Genomic DNA, 24,557 nt, shown 5'->3' on the forward strand with positions numbered 1-24,557 from the left:
AGTGTATTATGCTTGAACAAGGAAGACTACAATAGGATGAGGGAGAAGTTGGCTAATGTGGATTGGGAGCACAGGCTGTTTGGTAGGACAGTTGAGGAACAGTGGAATACTTTCAAAGAGATTTCTCCCAGTGCTCAACAAAAGTATATTCCAGTCAAAAGTAAGGACAGTAAGTGTGGGGAGAGCCAGCCTTGGATAAATAAGGAAATAAAAGATAGTATCAAATTAAAAGCTCGTGTACAAAGTCGCAAAGAGTAGTGAGATTGGAGGATTGGGAAAACTTTAAAAAGCAACAGAGAACAATTAAACAAGAAATAAGGAAAGGGAAGATAGAGTTTGAAAGTAAATTAGCACAAAATATTAAAACAGATAGCAAAAGTTTTTATAAATATATAAAACGGAAGAGGGTGGCTGAAGTCAATGCAGGTCCCTTGGAAGACGAAGAAGGGGAAATTGATATTGGGTGATAAGGGAATGGCTGAGGCATTGAATGACTATTTTGTGTTGGTCTTCACGGTGGAGGACACATCTGATATGCCAAAGAAGGATGTTAAGGTTGAAATAGGAGGTGAGGACCTCGATAAAATCACTGTTGCTAAAGAGATAGTGATGAGCAAACTAGAGGGCCTGAAAGTAGATAAATCTCCTGGTCCTGATAGGATACATCCCAGGGTGTTGAAGAAATTGGCAGAGGTTATAGTAGACACGTTGGTAATCATTTACCAAAACTCTCTAGACTCTGGGCAGGTCCCGGCGGATTAGAAGACAGCAAATGTCACGCCACTTTTTAAAAAAGGATGTAGGCAAAAGACGGGCAACTATAGGCCAGTTAGCTTAAAATCTGTAATTGAGAAAAAGCTTGAAGCTGTCATTAAGGAAGAAATAGCGAAACATTTAGAAAGGAGTGATTCCATTAGACAGACATAGCACGGATTCAGAAAGGGCAGGTCCTGTTTGACAAACTTACTGGAGTTCTTTGAGGACATAATGAGTGCAGTGGATAGAGGGTAGCAGGTGGATGTCGAATACTTGGATTTCCAGAAGGCATTCGATAAGGTGCTGCACAAGAGACTTACAAATAAGATACGGATGCAGGGAGTCGGAGGAAGTGTATTGGCATGGATTCAAGTGGACAGGGCCTGGGAAATGAATATTCAAGTATATACGTCCTATCGAAAGGACAGACTGATGGGCAGAGGGGGTGGGGTGGCTTTGTTGGTGAGGAATGATATTCAGTCCCTAGCGAGGGGGGACATAGAATCAGGAGACGTAGAGTCAGTATGGATAGAACTGAGAAATTCTAAGGGTAGAAAGACCCTAATGGGAGTTATCTACAGGCCCCCAAACAGTAGTCTGGATGTAGGGTGTAAGTTGAATCAAGAGTTAAAATTGGCATGTCGCAAAGGTAATGCTACAGTTGTTATGGGAGATTTCAACATGCAGGTAGATTGAAGGAATCAGGTTGTACTGGACCCCAAGAAAGGGAGTTTGTGGAGTCCCTCCGAGATGAATTCTTAGACAGCTTGTACTGGAGCCTACCAGAGAGAACGCAATTCTAGATTTAGTGTTGTGCAATGAACTGGATTTGATCAGGGACCTCGAGGTAAAGGAGCCATTAGGAGGTAGTGACCATAATATGATAAGTTTTAATCTACAAATTGAGAGGGAGAAGGGAAACTCGGAAGTGTCAGTATTACAGTTGAACAAACGGAGCTATGGTGCTATGAGGGAGGAGCTGGCCAAAGTTCAATGGAACAATACCCTAGCAGGGACAACATTGGCAGGTGTTTCTGTGAATAATGCAGAAGGTGCAAGATCAGTTCATTCCAAAGAGGAAGAAAGATCCTAAGGAGAGTAAGGGGAGGCTGTGGCTGACAAGGGAAAGTAAAGGACAGTATAAAAATAAAAGAGAAGAAGTATAACATAGCAAAGTTGAATGGGAAGCTGGAGGACTAGGGAACTTTTAAAGAGCAACAGAAAATAACTAAAAAGGCAATACGCGGAGAAAAAATGAGATACGAAGGTAAACTAGCCAAGAATATAAAGGAGGATAGTAAAAGCTTCTTTCGGTATTTGAAAAGGAAAAAAAGTAGTGAAGACTAAAATTGGGCCCTTGAAGACAGAAACAGGTGAATTTATTATGGGGAACAAGGAAATGGCAGATGAGTTGAACAGGTACTTTGGATCTGTCTTCACTAGGGAAGACACAAACAATCTCCCAAATATAACAGTGGCCAAAGGACCTAGGGTAATGGATGAACTGAAGGAAATTTATATTAGGCAGGAAATGGTGTTGGAAGACTGTTGGGTCTGAAGGCTGATAAGTCCCCGGGACCTGATGGTCTGCATCCCGGGGTACTTAAGGAGGTGGCTTTAGAGATTGTGGATGCATTGGTAATCATTTTCCAATGTTCTATAGATTCAGGATCAGTTCCTGTGGATTGGAGGGTGGCTAACGTTGTTCCACTTTTCAAGAAAGGAGGGAGAGAGAAAACAGGGAATTATAGACCGGTTAGGCTGATGCCAGTGGTGGGAAAGATGCTGGAGTCAATTATAAAAGATGAAATTACGACAAATTACGCAGTAACAGGATAGGTCCGAGTCAGCATGGATTTACGAAGGGGAAATCATGCTTGACTAAACTTCTGGAATTTTTTGAGGATGTAAGTATGAAAATGGACAAGGGAGAACCAGTGGATGTAGTGTACCTGGACTTTCAGAAAGCCTTCGATAAAGTCCCACATAGGAAATTAGTGGACAAAATTAGGGCACATGGTATTGGGGGCAGAGTACTGACATGGATTGAAAATTGGCTGGCTGACAGGAAACAAAGAGTAGCGATTAACGAGTCCCTTTCGGAATGGCAGGCGGTGACCATTGGGGTACCGCAGGGTTCAGTGCTGGGACCGCAGCTGTTTACAATATATATTAATGATTTAGATGAAGGAATTAAAAGTAATGTTAGCAAATTTGCAGATGGCACAAAGCTAGGTGGCAGTGTGAAATGTGAGGAGGATGTTCTGAGAATGCAGGGTGAATTGGATAGGCTGGGTGAGTGGGCAGATGCATGGCAGATGCAGTTTTATATGGATAAATGTGAGGTTATCCACTTTGGTGGCAAGAACAGGAAGCAGATTATTATCTAAATGGAGTCAAGTTAGGAAAAGGGGAAGTACAATGAGATCTAGGTGTTTTTGTACATCAGTTACGGAAAGCAAGCATGTAGGTACAGTAGGCAGTGAAGAAAGCTAATGGCATGCTGGCCTTCATAACAAGGAGAATTGAGTATAGGAGCAAAGAGGTCCTTTTGCAGCTGTACAGGTCCCTGGTGAGACCACACCTGGAGTATTATGTGCAGTTTTGGTCTCCAAATTTGAGGAAGGACATTCTTACTATTGACGGAGTGAAGCGTAGGTTCACAAGGTTAATTCCTGGGATGGCGGGACAGTCATATGTTGAAAGTTTGGAGCGACTGGGCTTGTATACACTGGAATTTAGAAGGATGAGAGGGGACCTGATTGAAACATATAAGATTATTAAGGGATTGGACATGCTGGAGGCAGGAAGCATGTTCCCGCTGATGGGTGAGTCCAGAACCAGAGGCCACAGTTTAAGAATAAGCGTTAGGCCATTTAGAACGGAGTTGAGGAAAAATTTTTTCACCCAGGGAGTGGCGGATATGTGGAATGCTCTGCCCCAGAAGGCAGTGGAGGCTAAGTCTCCGGATGCTTTCAAGAAAAAGATGGATAGAGCTCTTAAAGATAGCGGAATCAAAGGTTATGTGGATAAGGTAGGAACTGGATATTGATTGTAGATGATCGGCCATGATCACAGTGAATGGCGGTGCTGACTTGAAGGGCTGAATGGCCTACTCTTGCACCTATTGTCTATTGTCTATAACATAGTAAGGGAATTAAGGGTTATGGGGAAAAGACAGGTAGACGGAATTGAGTTTACCAACACATCAGCCATGATCTTATTGAATGGCAGGGCAGGCTCGATGGGCTGGATGGCCTACGCCTGCTCCTATTTTTTTATGTTCTTATGTAATACACTCAGTTGCCACTTTATTAGGTACACCTGCTCGTTAATGCAAATATCTAATCAGCCAATCATGTGGCACAAAATCAGTGCATGAAAGCATGTAGACATGGTCAAGAGGTTCAGTGGTCACTCAGACAAAATATCAGAATGGGAAAGAAATATGATCTAAGTGACTTGTTGGTGCCAGTCGGGGTGGGTTGAGTATCTTCGAAAATGCTGATCTCCTGGGATTTCACACACAACAGTTCCTGGAGTTTACAGAGAATGTTGCGATGAAGTAAAATACAGCCAGCAAGTGTTAGATTTGTGAGTGAAAATGTGACATTAATGAGAGAGGTCAGATCATAATGGCCAGATTGGTTTAAACTGACAGGAACATGACAGTAACTTAGTAACATGTAACCATGTGTTATAGCAGTGGTGTGCAGAAGAGCATCTCTAAACACACATGTCAAATCTTGAAGTGGATGGGCAAAGGAAATGATGAACATGTGCCCAGTGGCTTCTTTATTATGTACTGGCGGTTCCTAATAAAGTGGCCAATGTCTGTGTGTTTGAATGGGGCTACTGTCAATATTGATTAGCTGTTAGTGTATGCGCGCCATAACTTTTAGATCAAAGCATGTGTGGAGGATGGGACAGAGCATGTGAATTGGCGTTCACTACTGACAGATAGAAATTATTGATGTGTGTGTGTGTGTGTGTGTGTGTGTGTGTGTGTGTGTGTGGTCGGTGTACAGTCAATGGGAACAGTGGTGCATTCCGTCAGATATATCACCTTTAGAAGAACTCATTGAGCATTACAACATGTTACATTGCTATATTTCTTCTTGCACAGCCTCCACTCTTGGAGGAACAATTCTTTTATTATTTGTTGAAGATGCTTCTGAGGTACTGTCTGGAGGGGCGTAACTGCAGGTGCAAAATGCCCCTCCTGCTTTCCATATCTGGTATCATGACCTCCAATGGATTATCAGGAAAGTATTTTGCCAGTTTTCTTATTAGTGCAGCCAACTCACTTTTCAGAATTGTCACGATGTATGCAGCAATGTCATAACAGCTCATTACCGTACCCCCCTTCCTATGGCTGGCACACGATGGCCGAGTAAGACCTAGGGAACGCGAGAGGAACTAGGAAACCTTGAGAGAACTGGAAACCTCGTGAGAGATCTAGGAACTCTGAGAGAGACCTGGGAACCTCGAGGCAGAGCTGAGAATCTCTAATCAGACTCGGGAACCTCAAGAGAGAAAGAACACTGAGAAAACCTTGAATAAACCTTAGAAACCTGGGATAAACCTTGGAAAGCTGCAATAAATCTTAGAAACCTGGAATAAACCTCAGAAACCTAGAGGACCATGGGAAACCTGGAATAAACCTCAGAAAACTGGAGGACCATGGGAAACCTAGAATAAACCTCGGAAAGCTGGAGGACCATGGGAAACCTGGAAAATTTTGATGACCTTTATAACTTTGGACACTTAGACCCGGAAAAAGCCTTGAATGTAGTCTAGAGAAGCTTGGAACATGGACTTCGAATGTGGACTTGCGAAATTCGGAACATTCACAAGAAGAGTTCAGAACATGGACTTGAAAAATTCAGAAGGTAGACTAAAGGTACTTGGAATGTAGACTCTGAACGAGGACTTGAGAAACTCGGAACATAGACTAGAGACACCCAGAACGTAGACACAGAATGTGGACTTGAGAACAGATATTCTCATCTAAAGCCGACCAATGTCAAAACAACGCTGTTCAACCTCCTCTGAGTCCATTACTTGAAGGAGTCCTTCTGACACAATGTGCGCTGGCAATGTGGAAACCCAAGTGCACCTGAAAGACAGAGTCTCAATGTAGAGATCGCAACCAGAGTTTATTCACAAGAATTGAACAGAACATTGGTGGCTCAGCTGAGTGACACCATGGGTTGTAACATTCTCAAAACTAGGTCCCTGTGATTCTCACTAATCAGATATCCATGTAAATAATACATGTAACGCAGAGTCCCCGAGCCTATCAAAATAAACTTAACAAGTTTATACAGAAAGCACCAGGAGACCGCATTACAAAGAGTGAATGTCGAGAAAAACACAAGGAGCTTTAAACAATTAATGACTCCTATTAAACAAAAATTAACCAATTCAGCTGCTCTAAAAACCTCAGAGCCCAACGCTCCCCAGCTCCCCACACAGACCCAAAGAGCTCATTACAAGAATATTCCCACATTTCTGCAGCTTTAACGCAGTCCCTCTAAGAGTGCAAATTGTCATTAATTAACATGGAGACCATGGTGGGATGGCTAACTGGATCCAAAACTGACTTGGCTCTTGGTGGCAATGTGCAGTGGTGTAAGGCTCCTTCCTGATTGGAAGTCTGGGCTGGTGGTGTACCATAGGGATTCATGCTAGGATCTCTACTTTGACGGTGATATGCATTAAAGACTGGGATGCGGATGTAGGGGAAATGATTAATACATTTGCAGATGACGTGAAAGTTGGTATTGTAAACAATGAGAAAGGATGTCGGCAGCATATAGATAGATTGAAAGTTGGACACACTAGCAGATGAAATTTATTCTGACAAGTGTGAGGTGATGCATTTGGAAAATCAAATACAGTAAATGATGGGCACTAAGGAATGTTGATAAACAGAGTGATCTCGGGGTCCAAGTGCCAACACAGATAAATAGAGTCGTGAAGAGGGCATACATTGCCTGCATACATTGTGGCATGGAAATAAGAGCTGGGCATTATGATGCAACTTTACAAAACACTGACACTTAGAATATTATGTGCAGTTCTGATCGTCACACCATAGGAAGGACATAATTGCTTGGCTAGAATGCAGAGGATATTTCCTTGATCAGAGGACGTTTGTTATGCAAAGAGATTGGATAGTCTATACCGTGAGGAAGCTGAGGAACGACATGATAGATACAAGGTTATAGGAGGCATGGATAGGTTACAGGATAGATAGGAGTGTCAAAAATTACAGGTTGTAATTTTAAGATGAGAGCTAGGAGATTTAAAGAAGGTTTGCGGTTTGAAGGTTTGAACTTGCAGGCAGAGAAGGTGGTGGATTCAGGTACAATTAGTGTGTTTAAAAGGATTTATACAAATAGGCAAAGTGTAGCTGAAAATGGATTTATTGCGGGTGTATGGAAACAGTGTAGTTGGATTCAAAGGCTGGCATTGAGGTGGTGGGTTAAAGGCCCATTTCTAGAACTCTAAAATTCTATGACTAGATATATCAGGCACCAGTGATATATGTCCCCCTGTTTATGTGGGCATCTTGCATTCAGTGCATGCAGAGCTGACAGCACAAACAAATCATTTGGAACGACAGATGGCACCAATCTAACATGCTGCCAACAAAGCAATCGACAGGATGCCCATTTTTAGGCGCTAGCCAAATTTACTCTCGGATACTTCCGAATTAATTCGGAGTAAAATGTAGTGTACTTGTGGTATCAACATCAAAAATGGAATGAGTAATTAATTTTTTAAAAGTTGCTAAATCTGATATATCCAGACGCTTTGCTTCTGGAGAAAAATACAAGTTGCTGGAGGAAACCAGCAGGTCAAGCAGAGAGATGGTCGATGTTTCTGAAACAGTAGCACACAAACTTTTTTTTCCAAAAATACTTTATTCAGAAATATTACAAAATAAAAATAATTACATACAAGAAAAGAAAACCATTCGTTGACTGTGAGTCCTTATTCAATACAGTTATTAACAATAAAAATTTTGCGTTGACTCTCTGTTCATTTACAAATGTAAGATGTTTACAGTAAATCATGCGTTTACTCTCAACCCTTGGTCAAGAGTTAAGACTTATTAACAATCAAATTTTCAACAATAAAGGCAGGCAATGGCTCTAATACTTTCCCAAATTAACAATTCCACCCACTCCTTGGGCACCATGTTGATTATCTGTCCACACCGCTGATGAGGGTAGGTCTCCTCCCCACCCAACCCCTCCTCCTCCTATGGGTGATGAACGTTAAACTGTGGTCCTTCCCCACCGGGCCTTCGCGGTGGCCGCACCAAGTTTGAGTGCATCCCTCAGCATGTACTCCTGCAGACAAGAGTGTGCCAGTCGGCAGCATTCAGTCATGGACATCTCTGTCAGCTGGCAGACCATCAAGTTTCGGGCCGACCAAAGAGCGCCTTTCACCGAATTGATGATCTGCCAGCAGCACCGGATGTTTGTCTCCGTGTGCGTCCCCGGGAGCAGCCCGTAGGTCACGGAGTTCTCGGTAACGCAGCTGCTGGGCATGAATCTTAGTACTGTCCCTTCCATTCTCTTCCACACCTTCTTTGAGAACCCACAGTGTGCAAAGAAGTGAGCCACCGACTCCACCCCATTACAGTCCTCCCTTGGGCAACGGGGTGTGGAGGAACTGGTCCGGGCATACAGGAGGGATCTGACTGGGAGGGCCCCTCTCACCACCAGCCAGGCTAGGTCTTTGTGCCTGTTTGTGAGATCTGGCAATGAGGCATTTTGCCAGATGAACTGGACAGTCTGCTCAGGGAACCACCCCACTGTGTCCATCACGTCCTTCTCCTGCAGTGCCTGCTGGACATTACGTGCCGACCACTGTCTAATGGCCCTGTGGTCAAATGCGTTGGTCTTGAAGAATTTTCCTACGAAGGACAGGTAAGGGGGCAACGACCAGCTGACAGGGGTGTTGCGCGGGAAAGGGGCCAGACCCATCCTTCGTAGCCAGGGCAACAGGTAAAACCTAGGCACATAGTAGTACTTTGTGCCCACGTATCTGGGATCCACGCACAACCTGATGCAGCCACACACGAAGCTGGCCATCAGGGTGAGGGCGACATTGGGGACGTTCTTGCCCCCATTGTCCAGGGACTTGTGCATGGCGGTCCGTCTCACCCGCTCCATCTTGGATCCCCAGACGAATCTGAAGACAGCTCGGGTGATTTGCAAGCTGTAGGAGCGGAGGATGGGCCAGACCTGCGCCAAGTACAGCAGCCCTGAGAGCACCTCACACCTGATGACCAGGTTCTTGCCCGTTATCGACAGGGAGCGCCCTCCCCACAGTCCCAGTTTCTGTTTCACCTCGGCAGTCCGCTCTCGCCAGTTCTTGTTGCACGCCTCGGCCCCTCCGAACCAGATCCCCAACACCTTCATGTGGTCAGACCTGATGGTGAAGGGGACGCTGGATCGGTCTGGCCAGTTGCCGAAGAGCATGGCTTCGCTTTTCGTGCGGTTGACCCTGGCCCCCGACGCTAGCTCGAACTGTTCGCAGGTGCCAATCAACCTGCGAACTGACCTCGGATCAGAGCAGAAGACGGTGACGTCGTCCATGTATAGGGAGGTTTTCACTTGGGTCCCTCCACTGCCTGGCAGCGTCACCCCTCTTATGCCCTCATCCCTCCTGATGGCCTCGGCAAAGGGCTCTATACAGCAGACAAACAAGACAGGGGAGAGGGGACAGCCCTGCCTGACTCCAGACCTGATGGGGAAGCTGTCTGTTTCCCACCTGTTGACCTGGACTGCACTACGGATGTCTGTGTAGAGCAGTCTGATCCAATTCCGGATTCCCTCCCCAAATCCCATTTTGGAGAGCACGTCCGCCATGTACGTGTGCGATATCCTGTCGAAAGCTTTCTCCTGGTCCAAGCTGACCAGGCAGGTGTCCACCCTCCTGTCCTGCACGTAGGCGATGGTGTCCGTCAGCAGCATGAGGCTGTCTGAGATCTTCCTGCCCGGTACAGCACAGGTTTGGTCCGGGTGGATCACCTGTCCCAGAGCAGACTTGACCCTGTTGGCGATAGCCTTGGACAGGATCTTGTAATCCGCATTCAGGAGAAAGATGGGTCTCCAATTCCTAATGTCCTCCCTTTCCCCCTTCTGCTTGTAGATGAGGGTGATGATGCCCTTCCTCATGGACTCAGACATGCTACCCGCCAGAAGCATAGCGTTGTACACTTCCAGCAGGTCTGGGCCCATCCAGTTCCACAGAGCCGAGTACAACTCAGCCGGTAAGCCATCGCTTCCGGGAGTCACAAACTCTGTACTGCATGTTCTTTTATGAAATTATTGTGAAGAGCCGGCAGTAACCATACTGTTCATTTACTGCACATTTCAGCAGGGACCCAGGTAATGAGTTGCTAGCCTTGGAGTGATTCAGTACGAATTGTAATGAAAAGGTAACAAGGGTAATATAACACTCCTGGAAAATGTTTATTGGACTCTGAAGAATAGCTACATCATTGAACTTACTAGTACTCAAGAAATAACAAGTTACAAAGCTATAGGTTTCTATAGGTCAGTGGGACTAGGCAGAAAATGGTTCGGCACAGCCAAGAAGGGCCAAAAGGCCTGTTTCTGTGCTGTAGTTTCTATGGTTTCTATATTGCAATTATAGCACATTTTTATTTTGATATAGACTGGTCAAATTACATTGGAAATGACAGTCATAGTTTATGAAACGTACCAGAGAGTTTTCTAAAGAAAAATATCATGGAATCAAGTAGAGAACAAGCTATTTCAAATAATGGGGCATTGCAACAAGGTTATTTAATCATATATTAATGTATTAGATTGTGTTAGATTGAAAAGGCATTATAGAATTTCAAAGTGAGTTTGATAATGACATTGTTAAATTCAAAAATAATTGGTATGAGAGGCTGGAGTGTGATTGGAAAATTAGATTAAAAGATATTAATTTGAACAACATAATGCTTGACAAAATGTTTTTTAACTTCTCAGAATTGCACTTCAATGAAAGAGTTTTCACATAATGTTAAGGATATTATAACAAGAAAAAATGTATAATTCTGTGAAGATGAATAGATATTCACAGTATCGGAGGACTTGAAAAAGACTATAAAGCCAACAAAATATTAGTAAAAACGCAAAAAAATTCAATTCAAAAGTATAAAGCTATTGTTAGGACATCCTTAGATACATATGTGAATAAGGAAAACAATAATAAATTTAGCTGGGTCTTTTAGAGTCTGAAACCACATGAGTCATGAAAGGAATAAGGAAGGGACAGCATTTTACATTTGGCCTCACAGTAAGGAAAGAAAAAGCATATTGGGCATAAGGGGTAAACTAAGAGACTGAAAAGAGTGAGGTATTTAAAGTAGTATGAGTAAACAAAGTAAAAGACATGAAATGTTTTGGACCTGATGGACTACATCATTGGATTTAAAAGTTGCTGCATTGTGTAAATGGACAAATTTGTTCTGATAATTACATTTTCTTGATTCCAGATTGTTTATGTGGTAATGTTGAGGTAAGGCAATGCAGGGCTGTCTCCAGCTCCTGATTCACTCTCTCAGTCTGGCCTTTAGATTGGGAGTGGTAACCTGATGGGAGTTTGGCTGTGGCTCCCAAAAGAGAACAGAAAGTCTGCCAGATACAGGACGTGAACTGTGGTCCTCGATCAGACACTATGCCCTGAGAGAAGCTGTGCCGCCTGAACTCGGCTGTATCATGGGTCACCCAGTCTCAGGAGCTGATGGGAGTTTGGGGAGAGCAATGAGGTGGGCTGCTTTAGAGAACCCTTGCACCACTACGAGAATGGTAGTGTTCACATCTGGTGGAGACTGACCAGTGATGAAATCCACCAAGCTGTTAGAACAGGGACTATGAGGCATGGGCAGTGGGTGGAGCAGACAGCAAAGTGCTAACATGACTTCTTGTTCCAGGCAGAGACAAAGTAATGGACAACGTAGGATATAGACAGCCACCAAAATCATCTCTTTATGAATTCCAGTATATGTTGAATCTCGAGGTGGCCAAGCAGATGAGAAGAGTAACCCAACTCCAACAATCTGGAGGGCACATTGGCAGGGACAGTTGGGAAACTCCCCACCTGGGCCTTGCTCCGACTGTTGGGCAGCCTGCAGCTCCGATTCTAGTCTCCAAATCTCCAGAACAGCTATGGATGTGTGGGGAAGGATGGAGTCTGGATTGGCATTGTCCTCAGAGATGTCAAAATTCTGGGAGAGAGCATTTGCCATGGTATTCTTGCTTCCAGGATAGTAGGCGAGGCTGAAATTAAACCGGATGAGAAGGAAGTCCAATGAGCTTGTCAGGAGTTAAGTCTCTTGGCATTGTGAATGTAGGAGAGGCTTTTGTGATCTGTCCATACCAGAAAGTTGTGCTCTGCTCCCTCTAGCCAGTGTCGACATGCTTCCAAGGCCTCACTGTTAGGCAAAAGTTCTCGGTTCTCAACATTATTGTTACATTCTGCAGGAGTCAAGTGACAAGAAAGTAAAGCACAAAGGTGCAGCTGATTATCTACTGAAGAGCGCTGTCAGAGTACAGCGCCAAAGCCGACATCAGATGCGTTGGTGATGAATGGATGGGATGGTTCTGGATGTTGCAGCACTGGGACAGTGGTGAGGCATCACTTTAGCTCCGAGAATGGTTGGTCTGCCCTTACTTTGACCATTGGAACCCTGCGTATGTCTTTTTGGTGAGGCATGAATGGGAGCTGCAATGGAACTGAAGTTTCTGATGAAGCAGTGATAAAAGTTTGAGAACCCCATGAAACACATCCTGTGATTGACTGTAGATGGTTTCGGCCACTCTGTGACTGCCTGAGCTTTACATGAGTCCATTTGAGCACTGGAAGAATGTAGCCTAAGAACGACACATGCTCTTTGTGCAACTCACTCTTCTGTGGCTTGACATAAAGGTTGTTCTTGAGGAGCTGTCTGAGAACCTTCTAGACATATTGGGTGTGGTCCTGGTGAGAGTGGTAATAAGAATATCATCCAAATACACAGAAACAAACTGATTCAATATGTCCCGGACCACATGGTTGACCAGGATCTGAAAATTAACAGGCATGTTAGCCAGACCAAATGGCATCACAAGGTACTCATAGTGGCTACAGGGGGTGTTGAATGCTAGCTTCCACTTAATTTCCTTCTCAGATGCAAACCAGGCTGTAAACAGTGCTCAGATCTATCTTAGAGAGTATGGTTCCTCCCTGGAGATGTGCAAATGCAGAGACAAGCAGCAGAAGAAGGTAGCAGTTCATCTTCATGAATGAACTACATAACACCTCATAGGCCTGATTTTATTCTCATAAGTCAATGAATATGTTGTAAAAAAAAGATCACTCCCTACTCTGTACATAGTTTTCTTCTTTTCATTGTTGTCTTTCCTCTCCTTTCTATAAGTGTATACCTCAGATAAATATTATGTGGAGATTTGTGACAAGTATGATAATATGATATATATGTACAGTATAAGAAATACATGTTATGGAAATGTTTGTTTGATGATGAAATTCAATAAAAATAAATTACAATAAAAAGAATAGATGTACTGGCATTGGAGAGGGTTCAGAGGAGGTTCACAAGGATGATTCCAGGAATGAAAGGGTTATCATACAAGAAACGTTGGATGGCTCTGGGTCTGTACTCGCAGGAATTCAGAAGGATTGGGGGGGGGGGATCTCACTGAAACCTTTCGAATGTTGAAAGGCCTAGACAGAGTAGATGTGGAAAGGAAGTTTCCAATGGTAGGAGAGTCTAGGACAAGAGGGTACAGCCTCAGGATAGAGGGGCGCCCTTTCAAAACAGAGATGCGGAGAAAACTCTTTAACCAACAGGTGGCAAATTTGTGGAATTTGTTACCACGTGCAGCTGTGGTGGCCAGGTTGGTGGGTGTATTTAAGGCAGATATTGATAGGTTCTTGATTGGACATGGCATCGGTGGTTACAGGGAGAAGGCTGGGAACTGGGGTTGAGGAGGAGATAGAAAAAACGATCAGCCATGATGGAATGGCGGAGCAGACTCGATGGGTCAGATGGTCTAATTTTGCTCCTATGTCTAATGGTCTCATGGTCTAAGGAAGACTAGGAACAGGTAAGATGTAAATGGCACAGTCGTATGGCTGGTGTGGAGACAGGGAGGTGGCTTTCCTCCTACAGACTACCTCAAGAAGGCCAGCACATTCAGCTGGAACATCAGATAGGTCTACACTACTAATTGGGATATGTTGACAGAGGTTTGAGCTGGACACAGACAGGCAGACCGATCCCCACTCTTGGAATGCCTTTAGGAACTGGTTGATCTGTGGGTTGTATCGAGAGAGCCAGAGAAGGCCAAGCACCAGTAGCAGTTTGGGTGAATCAATCAGACAGACGGGAGCGCTGTCTGGCACAATTTGGAGAGACATAGAAAGAAGGAATTTTCTAGTGCCAAGAGGCCAACAATCCAGAGCCTTGATATCAATATTCTCTCTCAATTGTTGAATGGGAACTCCCTATCTTTGTGCCTGAGTGATATCCATGAGGTTCTTGGCTGCCCTGGAGTCAATAAATGCCAGAAGCTCATGGATCTGGGACCCATGACAGGGAAGCTGGGAGAATACTAAATTAGGGGAGGATTGACCCATCAGAATTCCCCTGCTTAATGATGGGTCTCCTCTTTTAGTGGGTGCCTGGGACATGATGTCTGGAACTGTTGTGGAGAGGCACAGTGGAGGCAGCAACCTCTTCTCCTGTACCAATCTTGATCCTCCTGAGGTAGGTGCAACCACCCCTCTCCCCCTGTCCCCGCCCGCATGGGATCCTCCATGGACTGTGTACTGGGTGCTGAGAGAGGAGATGAAGACAGGCAGTGATCTTATGAGTCGGAGCCTCAGGGTATTCTCTCTCTTTGCACCACTCAGTTGCCTGATTGTCCATTCAAATGGCCAGATTTATCATGTCATCCAGGCATTCCTGTTCACGATGCACTGCAATCTCATGCCGGACCACTGTGCTCAGCCCGCTCTGGAAAGGGGTGATGAGCCATCTCTCCTTTTACCCCGTCTCAACTCCAAGAGTGCAGAACTTCACTGTGTAGTCTGTCACGGAACCTCTCCCTTGGTGCAGCTCCAAGAGTCGGTGGGGAGCCTCCTGACCCTGTACTGGAAGGTCAAACACTCTCTTGAACTCAACAGCAAATTGCTGGAAAGACTGGGGTGTAGGAGAACCTTGTCCTCCTTGGGCATTGAACAGGCTAAGTGGGGGTCTGTCTGAGATTCACCATGTAAGCCAATTTACTTGCATCATCACTGAACTGACCTAGCTGGGCTTGGACAGTCAGCTCACACGGGGTAGTAAAGTTTCTGCAGCCACCAGTTCAGTTCCGGAAGCAGCCCGGGGAACTGGGGCATTGGAGGCTGAGGCTGAGGCTGAGGCTGTTGAAGAGTGCTGGTGCTGGTAGTGGGGCTGTCCTGGCAACGAGCTGCTGAACAGCCTCAGTGAGAGCAGTAATGACCATCTGTTTTGAGTTGCTGAATCACCATTGTAAGTGCTTACACCTGCCCTTCCAGCTTGGACTGCGCCTGCCATCATTAAAGTAGCTGTCGCACTGCGGGAGCCATTTCTGCCAGTCCAGCCTCAGTGACTTTAACTTCTCTCCCAGCTGACCAATGAAATGCAGAGCCAATTTCAACTGTTCTCTCCCTGCTGGATCCATTTTGATGGTCGAGTCTTGCTGATAGAGCTTCTGTGACACAGAACTCCCAAGTGCAGAGGGAGAGACACAGGTACGGAATGAACAGGTCACTGAACTTTAATAAGAACTGTTCAGGACAAAGGAAAGTAATAAGTGCCCGGCCAACAAGGCCACTAACTAACAATTGTCAAACTAACTATAATCTAAAGCCATCGCTGCGGTTCAAAAGCAGTAACCTAGAACTAAATTAATACCACTCCTTTAACAGCGTCTATCTAAGTCACTAGCCATCTTTTCTGGAATGTGGACTAACCCTAGCAGGGAGTGTTGCCTCTTTGCTTCGATCAAGGCTTGACAAGACTGAAGCAACAGTAAGAAAGTTATTTACAATTACAAAGAAACCCTACTTGGTTGGAGTGTGTGCATTCTCAAGTGAGTGGTTGCCATCAACTTTCAGCTGCTTGCCTGCGAGAGCACCCAGAGCCTGCGGTTGTCAATGTTGCCTCGAAGGTGTGTTGCACACACACACACACATCTTTTGCTACTATCGCTCAAAGGAATTTAAACTGCACTCAAAAGATTCTCTCTCTCTACCTCTTGGCATGTAGAGTATATCTGATGATCGTACACAATCTCATTTCCCTTTCCGGTTGCTGATACGGACAGTGTTGACAACGTGGAGTTTGCAATGATTTGTCTGCAGATTTTGGAATTGGCTTGTTTATATTGCTTTTAATTGAAGAAATTATTCAGTGCACACTTGTTGTTGTGACTGGGCAGAAAATTGCGCAGCACAAGGTTTTTGCACACACAGGTCTTTACAAGTTAGAGGGAACATTGGTGGCCGTGTCTGCATTTGTGACCATATTAACTGAGGTGGATGATGGATGAACAGCACAAGGACCGAGTAAGAGCAAACAGGCTAACTTTAGAGTTGTCACTGTGCAACCGGGTGCTAAGGATCTATAGTATTTCTTTCACTTAAGGGTTGTGAATCTTTAAAGTTCCCAGTCCATGAGATTATTCAAGAGTTTTAGCACCAAGCTTTATAGTGATTAGGTAGAAAGGGAATTCTGAGAAGCAGCATCTCATGGAATGGCAGAACAGACTTAAGGGGATGTTTCCCTACTTCTGCTCCTTTTTCAGAAAACAGAAAATTAATTTCCATGATAATGGCAATGGATCTCCATGTTTTGCTGAATCTTTTAAGACCCTGCAGCTGAATCCAGGCAATAATATTTTGTTCATACCTACGGGTAGTCTTTTAGTGGTTGCACAGGAGATGCAAATCGATGCCTTCGATCATCCTTCAGTATTTCAAATGCTAACCCTCTTTGCAGACTGCTGAACTGAGATGTAATTAAAGTTGCAATAAACGTAGTGGCATACTGACAAAGAAAGCACCACCTGCCTCCACATGGAGCCAGCTGTGCGATCTGCAGATCTCTCTGGAAAACCAATATCTGAAGCAAGAAGGTTCAGGGTATTTATAACGTTGACAGCTACAGGTGAGACATGGACACCAGTCTTTATATAATAAATGTGGTCCCAACATGTTGTAGAAGACTTGCCACTGCCCAGCTTCCACACCAAACACCCTGACAACTCTAACACATTGAGGAGGTTTACCTTGTGGGCTGAGTATGACCTCCAGAGGGATGATCCGCTGTGATGGAGCTCAAGCTCTGTGATACCAGGCTACTGCCGGTTCAGCTGCTAGTTATTAGATTACAGACCTCAGGCATTAACGAGTGAGAAAGGGATACCCACTTTGATCTGATGCATTTGACCTCCAAGGACGAGAACTGTTTTCATTTTGAAACCTTTAGAAACAAATGGAAACAACATAAAAGAGGGGCATTTGGAATTATTGAGGCTACAATGGCCCTCTGAAAAGCAATGCAGCTCATTTTCAATTCCTACCCTTTGTGTTTGCAGTTACTTCAAGTACTGATGCCCTTTCAAAACTACAGTTAAGTCTGTTTTAACCATCTTGATCTGGAATATCAACATTCATTTTTCTTCCAGAGTTGCTGCTTGACCTATAGAATTCCTTCAGCAGTCTAGATTCCAGCATCTTCCGTGTGCATCCACCACCCTCTCAGGCAATGCATTTGAAATGCTAACTACTTGATGCAAGGAAGCTTTGTCTCCTGTTACTTTTGGTTCTTTTGTAATCACCTTAGTGAAATGTAACCAAATCTTTTCTCATCAAATGTCAAGAAAGTGGCTGCGGAGGATTGATTCAGCTCCTCTTGTGTTCTCAGTTTCTTCCTGTAGATCACTCTGTAGAGATCTGTTTTCACTTTGACATGAAAGAGTTTTTTTTCTGTTGTTCAGTGTCAAAAAAAGCAAAATTAAATCCACTGTGATTTAATATTGTAAAACATTAAAACTTCTGGGCGGGGAGTGGGGTGTGTAGTGGCGAACACTTTTTATAGGCACTGTATAACCAGACTATTCTGAGTCTAGAGTAGAACTGTGATTAAATGGAGAGTAGGATTTGTTTCATTGAGCATTTGGTCTCATTGATTGGGGTCCAAGTCCATAGCTCCCTAAAATCGGCCATATTCACTGTAGGGTGGTTAAGAAGATATACCAACCTTGCCTTTATTAGTTGAGGAACTGAGTTCAAGTGCTTTATAAAACTCTGATTAGGCTGCATTTACACCTCCATGTTACAAAACACACTCAACTGCACCAGCTTCCGGGTGCTGCCCCTTTAAAGATCCAGAACCGTCCCACTAATTGGCAATCATGTTTTGGGCGCCAAGAATCGAGTATTTAAAGAGCACTTGCACTGAGGTTCAGTGCTCAATCATAAGCTGTACTAGTGATATCGCCTAACGTTTGTTTTGTGCTCAGTTCTCAATCCAGTTTGATACAGTATCTCATTCATTGCTTTAGATACTCCAACATTTGGTCCAAACCATTGTTGTCAAGGACTCTCACCACACTACATCTCTCTCCACCCAGTAATCCATCCCACCACACATCCCCCACCACCACCACTTTATCATTTCTTGTCAGAATCACCTTACGTACAGATACTCCTATACCTAGCCTGACTTTACTTATATAAAATCATTTTATTTATATATTTAAGTATTTATATTTATTGTGCTTTTAATTATGTTCTTTATGCTTATTGTGTTTTTTTATGCTACATTGGATCTGGAGTAACAACCATTTTGTTCTCCTTTACATTTGTGATTTGACAAGTGATAATAAACAGTCTTGAATCTTGAATCTAGGGTATTGCATTCATTTCTGGTTGTCCCATCATATGAAGGACGTGGATGCTTTGGAGAGGGAGCAGAAGAGCTTTACCAGGATGCTGCATGGACGTGAGGGGTTGTGCAGCAAGGGGAGATTGGTCAAACTAGAGCAGCGGGGGCTGTGGGAAAATCAAACAGGTTGTGGCAGCTCGCCCTCGCGGCAAGCGAACCGGCTCCAGCACTCGCAGGCGAGTCCGCAGCCAGCGGCAACCGCGAGGGCTCTGAACGCGGGGCAGACCTCGGCCTGGAAGCCGACGTCAGTTCAAAGAGCGGGGGATGCTGGGAGCGGGCACTTAAGCATGCGCGGATTGAAACAGTAAACAGTTCAACCAGACCCTGCTCAACTCAGTGTGTTGCTTTCACTCGTTGCATGTCAGCGCAACCACAAGGTTTATAAATTAATGAGAGGCATAGATAGATTGGATAGCCAATACCATTTTCCCAGGGTCACAATGTCTAATGCATTTAAGGTGAGAGGGGTAAATTTCACAGATGTCTGGGGCAAGTTCTTTATGGGAGAGGTGGGTGCCTGGGATTATTGTGAGGGGTGGCAGTGGGAGCAAATATGATAGAGGCATTTAAAGGGTTTTTGAATAGGGACACAAATATGCAGAGAATAGAGAGACGTGGAACGTGCAGACAGAAGGGATTAGTTTAATTAGTCACCATCCGATTAATTTTCGGTTCACCATCATTGGCGAAGGGCCTGTTCCTGTGCTTTATTGTACTGGACGATTGGCCAGTCTCCTCTGCTGAAGGGATTGCATACCTGGAGACTCATATCTTCTGTTACTTCAAAATTGACAGATTAGGGTCAGCTTCCCATTCAGGATTTTTTTCTGTACCTTTACCTATTATCTGCTTCAAGTTAAAATTCCTCTCCAAAATGTTTGTAGAACTTAATGATTAAAAATAGTGCTTGGTTACATATTAAATAAACATTAGTAATGGCATGTAAAGTGGCTTATGTTGTAAGCACATTGATATTTGAGCCGAATGCTGAACTAAGAAATTCTAGTCCTCATGACATCCCATGGACAACTTGCAGTGATGAGCAAATAAAAGCTGCAGAAGCAAAGCAAAACAGGAATAAACAAGTATTCCATCTCAAGCAGGCAATATTTTACCACATTGTAGCATGACGTTTTTTCTGCTCTGAACTCCTTATTATTCAAGGTGCAGGACAGCAAAATCACTGTTAGCAAATTAACCAACCATAAATTCCCTTTCCTTTATGAATCAAATGCATTACTTTGCATTTATTGTACAAATGTTCAGTGGAGCTATGCTATTGTGTTCATATAAAACATCAAGATAATATGAGCAATAGTTTTCTGAAATCAATTCACTGACTGGGTCAGATCAAACTCTACCACCAAAATTAGTGCGATGTAGTTCAGTTTTAAAGATTTCTGTTTTCTTTTCAATTTCCTTCATATAGTCATTTATCCTCTGCTTTTAGCACCTATTTGTGTTTGAACATCAACAATATAAAATGAGAACAGCTATTATAAATAACTATTTTTGAATAACTACTAATAGATCAGTTGATGAAAATATGTACAGGGTATACAGTATTCCACCCACACATACACTGAATTAAACTTTGAGCAAGCCATATTTGCCCTCACAGTTAGCTATGAAAAAGTTCTTATCAAGAATAGGTAAGTCCTTGGCCCACATATTACAAATTATCTTCTGCTGTATTCTACTGCCACTATTTAATCACTTTTCTCCTGGACTAATTGTTTTGATGTCAATTGTGGTGGAAAATAATAGGAAAATATAACCTTGCCCCTGTTATTAAAAAGACCCTCGGGTGAAGGAAGAAGGCAAAATAGATACTAAATAGATGAAGCACTGACAAGATCAGTCAGTTTAAAAGACCAGGTTTAGCATACAATTTTAGTCCTAATTATTGATTGCTGTGAATTGAACATTGCCTGCAGATGTCAAACCAGTAAGCTGTAGGATTCAGACTCAAGTGCTGATAAGGAGTAATATTCCTAGAGCAGAATATGTCAGCTCCTCCCCTCCTCTGCGGGTGTTGAGTGGTTGGCTGGTACACTGTGGCAGTGTGTAGGATGCAGAAGGGGCCACTGACATTCTTATATAGAACACTGATGACCCAGGTGGAAGAGAGATGTTTACTATCTTCAGCAAGGAAGATGCCTTCCCACATTTTCTGCCCTCCTGTTCCTCTGACCTGCAACATACTGTATGTTACACACATCAAAGTTGCTGGTGAACGCAGCAGGCCAGGCAGCATCTCTAGGAAGAGGTACAGTCGATGTTTTGGGCCGAGACCCCTCGTCAGGATTAACTGAAAGAAGAGATAGTAAGAGATTTGAAAGTGCAAGGGGGAGTGGGAGATCCGAAATGATAGGAGAAGACAGGAGGGGGAGGGATGGAGCCAAGAGCTGGACAGTTGATTGGCAAAAGGAATATGAGAGGATCATGGGACAGGAGGCCTAGGGAGAAAGACAAGGGGGAAAGGGGAAAACCCAGAGGATGGGCAAGGGGTATAGTGAGAGGTACAGAGGGAGAAAAAGGGGAGAGAGAGAAAGAATGGGTGTACGTAAATAAATAATGGATGGGGTACGAGGGGGAGGTTGGGCATTAGCGGAAGTTTGAGAAGTCAGTGTTCTTTCTCCCTAGGTCTTCTGTCCCATGATCCTCTCATATCCCTCGACCTTACCGCCATGGGCGACCCTACCAGGAGCATAGCTCCAGACGGCATTGCTCTCGGGATCTCAGGACCACACAAGCTTCTCCACTGCGACAAGGTGACAATCCATGGAGAAGTGTACCTATATATAGTTAAAGGACAATAAACTTCACTTGCCTTGACTTGACTTGACTTGAAAGATGAAATATTTAAGAGGAACCCAAGGGGGAACAACTTCACTCAGACAGAGGTGCAAGTGTAGAACGAGCTACCAGAGGAAATAATGGATGCAGATTCAATCTCAGCATTTAAGAGAAATTTCAATAAATACCTGGACAGGAGGATATTGGAGGGCTATGGTCCAGGTGTGGGTTGATGGGAATAATAACCTGGCATGGGCTAAAGGGCTATGACAAAGAACAGTCCAACCAAGACCTCAACGGTGGAACAGGTGGATGAAGTTACTTTGAACTCAATAGCTGTGAAGGCGGATGAAGGCTGCAATAAATCCATCAGCTCCAGTCATTGTGGTTTCCATGCCATTGAAATCAGTTGGTTGATTTGTGAAGTATCGTGTGCTTCTTGGAGTGCAACATCAAGTGCACGTTAAACAAATACATGCACGGGCATCTTCGCTCTGTACGGAATGAAGACCATCATCCTCGACCTTGAGGGATAGCCACGACGACGACGATATAGGTACAGGTATACCGTCAAACGGGGCAATGTTTCTCCAAACCAGAGTATACAGCACAGAATTACACATAACACACAATAACTTATGAAAGTATGGATAAAATCTAAAGATGTATTGTGCATAAATAAGCATTTTAAAATCTTTTTTATTAATTATTATTGAAGATTAACAAAAATACGTTGAAGTAATCAAGTCAACATGTCAATATGTACAATGAGGAATTAAATTACCAAATAATTGATTACCAAAGCTAAACAATATATCAATAATAATAAGAAAAAATAAAATGTTGAAACTTTTTTTTGAAAAAAGAAAGAAGGAAAAAAGACCCCTACTAACTAAAACAAAAAAAAACCCTACTAACAAAAAAACCCCCAAAAAAACATTGAGAACACAACCCCGGAGCGATACGCCATACAAGCTTGCATAAAAGAAAAACATCAATCTGCCAACTTAAATCCATTTAAACAAGAATCAGAAGGAAACCATCTTAATTAACTCAGATCAAATGGTAGTAGCGGGTAAAAGAACCCCACCTTTTCTCAAAGTCAAATCGAGGATCAAAAGTTTGACTTCTGATTTTCTCCAAACTACGACATAGCATCACCTGAGAGAACCATTGTATCAAAGTGGGAGCAGAGGCATCTTTCCATTTCAATAAAATAGCCCTTCTGACCAATAATGTAACAAATGCAATTACATGTTGGTCTGATATAGAAATACCATGAATATATTGAGGAGTTATACCGAACAAAACTGTCAATTTATTAGGTTGTAAATTAATGTTTAAAGCTTTAGAAATTGTAGAGAAAATAGATTTCCAGAACTGTTTCAATATAGAACACCACCAAAACAGATGTGTCAATGTAGCTGTCTCGGTTTTATATCTATCACACTGACTATCAACATTAGGAAATATTTTGGACAGTCTCTCCTTTGTCAAATAGTAATGATGTACAATTTTAAATTGAATTAAAGTGACTGGCACAAATTGAAGAGTTAACCAACTTTAACACACAATAACTTAGGAAAGTATGGATAAAATCTAAAGATGAATTGCGCATAAATAAGCAAACTAAATTGCTTAAATTAAATATTGTCAGGTACAGAACAGATTAACTAGTGCCACTTTGAATGTGATGCGGCAGGGATTTCAGAAGCCTAATGGCCTGAGGGAGAAAACCGTTTCTCATCCTGACCATTCTTGTTTTTATGCATTATAGTCTCCTGCCTGATGGTAGAAAGTCAAAGAGGATGCTGGATGGATGGGTAGGTTCCTTAATAATACTAAGGGCCCTGAATATGCCACGCTCCTGATAAATGTGCCTGAGGTCAACCTCTCAGCCGTTCTCACACTCACAGTCCTTCTGTAGGGACTTCCAGTCCTATGCTCGACTACTCCCATACCAGATGGAGAGGACACTCTCAATGGTGCTCCTATAAAATACAGTTGCGATGGTGGGTGGGGGGAGCCTTGTTTGCCTCAATCTCCTTAGAGAGTAAGCAAGTGGAGGTGTTGCTGTGCCTTTTTGCTCATGGAAGTGATATTAAGGAACCAGTTGAGGTCATCCGTGATGTGAACTCCCAGAAACTTGGTGCACTTAACTCTCTCTATGGAGGAGCCATGTATTCACAGAAGGGAGTGGTCCATCTGCACCTTCTTGAAGTCCGTAATGATTTTCCTGGTCTTCTCCACATTCAGACTTAAGTTGTTCTTCTCACACCAATTCACCAGGCGCTCCACTTCCTCTCTGTACTCCATCTCATCATCGTTCTTGATAAGGTCAACCACTGTTGTGTTATCTGCGAACTTAGTGACAAGGTTTGAACTGAATCCTGTGACACAGTCATGCGTCAGCAGTGTCAACAGCAACAGGCTGAGCACACAGCCCTGGGGAGCGCCAGTGCTCAGCGCAATGGGACTAGAGATGTTGCTGCCCATATGGACTGACTATTGTCTTTCTGTTAAGAAACCAGGATTCAGTTGCAGAGGGGGGTGTTGAGACCCAGTGGCGACAGTTACCCCCACATGATTCTAGGTTATGATGGTGTTAAATGCCTGTATTCCCAAATCCCTCTGATCTACCGCGTTCCTCAACATCCTTCCATTCCCTGTGGAGGTCTTACTGCGGCTTGTCCCCACAAAGTGAGACACTCTACACATGTCTGCATTACTTCCTTCTGCCATTTTTCACCCCATTTTTCAAGCTGGCCCAGATCTCACTGCAAGTTTTGATGGTCTTCCTCACTGTCCACTGTCTCTCTAATCTTGGTGGCATCCTCCTGTGGAAGTTTCTGGTTATAGAGCTTCAAATATAAAACAAAAAAAAATAAAAAACAGATGTTTCAAGTAAACATAATGAAAGCAAGGTCCAAACCGGAAATTCAGAGTATTGATTGGATGACTGCAAGCTAAAGAAAGGCAGACC

This window comes from Mobula birostris, chromosome 3 (assembly GCF_030028105.1).
Source record: "Mobula birostris isolate sMobBir1 chromosome 3, sMobBir1.hap1, whole genome shotgun sequence".
NCBI classification, from domain to species: Eukaryota; Metazoa; Chordata; class Chondrichthyes; order Myliobatiformes; family Myliobatidae; genus Mobula; species Mobula birostris.